Genomic DNA, 1,465 nt, shown 5'->3' on the forward strand with positions numbered 1-1,465 from the left:
CTTCGTAATTCACTCCTCTCTTCTATGAGTGTCCTCCATTGCTCACAGGAGCCATTTATAATCTTTTTTAAAAACTAAAAAATGTCACATTTTATTTTCTTTTTCCCTTGTTGCTATGTCCAGGGATCACGTAATTGATGGTGATACTCACCCACCACCTAAAGGTTGGCCTTATTATTCTCCAATCCCATCCTTTCTCCCTTTCTTTCTGGTAATTATAATATATTTTTAACAAAGACTAGACGTGAATTTGATGGTGTCTTTTACTAATTGATTGTTAATATTTCTCATGAGTGAAACCATCTTTCTCTCACTTTTTATGTTAATATAATCAGTCATCTCAAATCCTATTCTTTTTATCCCAAAACACATAATTTAATACTTTTTATATGGCATTTGATTAAAAAACACATATTTGTGCAGCCCAGTAACCCACCGTGTTCTCTGACCTGTGAGACATGGAATGAAACGGCTGCAAATAGTAAACAGAATCCATGGTGCTTCTGAAAGCCTGTAACTTGTACAGACTCTTCAAAATATCTTGGAGACAAGTATTTGCAGGGGACATTCATATCTTTTCTCTTACTGATCCAAATTATAGGTTCCAAACATATTCATGGGATCATCTTATCTATCCACACCAAATTGAACAATTCAAGGACTTGAGATTGGGTGTGCTATATCTGGTGATGATCAAGGATTACTCCTGACTCTGAAGTCAGGAATCACTACTGTGGTGCTCCATGTACCCTGTGGGATGTAGGGGATCAATCTCAGTTATGCTTTATGCAAAGCAAGTGCTTCACCTGATGAACTATCACTTTGGCCCCTATAATTTACTTCTTAACCCCCCCCCAAATACCATATTATATGACATACACACTTGACATTATGCATTATCACTGTTGACTCTTCTTTCTCTGAAGCCTATCAACTATTCATTCATACTTTATTGAGGTCAGATTGAGGTAGGGAATGGTTTCATACAATTATATTTTCAGAATTAAAAGTTTTTCTAAATTAGTGTGACCCTATCAGGATGACAGTAAGACTGAAGTATTGGGACTGGATCAGTACTACACTGTGTAGAGTACTTATTTTTGGTCAAGGCAGACCTGGTTACAATACCCTGAACCTCATATGACCCCAAAATTTCAGGAGCTATATCTGTGTGTAAAGCCAGGAATCAACACTGAATACTGCCAGATGTGGCCACGAAAAAATACAAAAATTCTGAAACTTTTAGATAAAAGAACTAATATGCAGTATGAATAATGCATTAAAAAATCTCTAAAATATAAAATCAGTACCCTCACAGAAAATGGGAGAAATGGGTGTGGAGAGATATTATAGTGGGCATGTCATGGCCTTGTACATGTCTTACCCGGGTTTGAAATTAGGCCATGAAGTCCCCTAAGCTCATCAGATGTGACACCTTAGCACAGAGTCAGGAGTAACCCTGAGT

The 1,465-nt window shown here is 37.0% G+C and overlaps 1 non-coding gene across 1 annotated transcript; it reads left to right on the forward strand.

The window, feature by feature from the left end:
* The first annotated feature begins 417 nt into the window (after positions 1–417).
* On the forward strand, positions 418–553 carry LOC130034305 (small nucleolar RNA SNORA70). Its single transcript, XR_008794077.1, has one exon. It is a non-coding gene; the product is annotated as a small nucleolar RNA SNORA70 (small nucleolar RNA).
* Positions 554–1,465: the final 912 nt, after the last annotated feature.

The sequence above is a fragment of the Sorex fumeus genome, unplaced genomic scaffold, assembly GCF_029834395.1.
Source record: "Sorex fumeus unplaced genomic scaffold, SorFum_2.1 ptg000058l, whole genome shotgun sequence".
Taxonomy (NCBI): Eukaryota; Metazoa; Chordata; class Mammalia; order Eulipotyphla; family Soricidae; genus Sorex; species Sorex fumeus.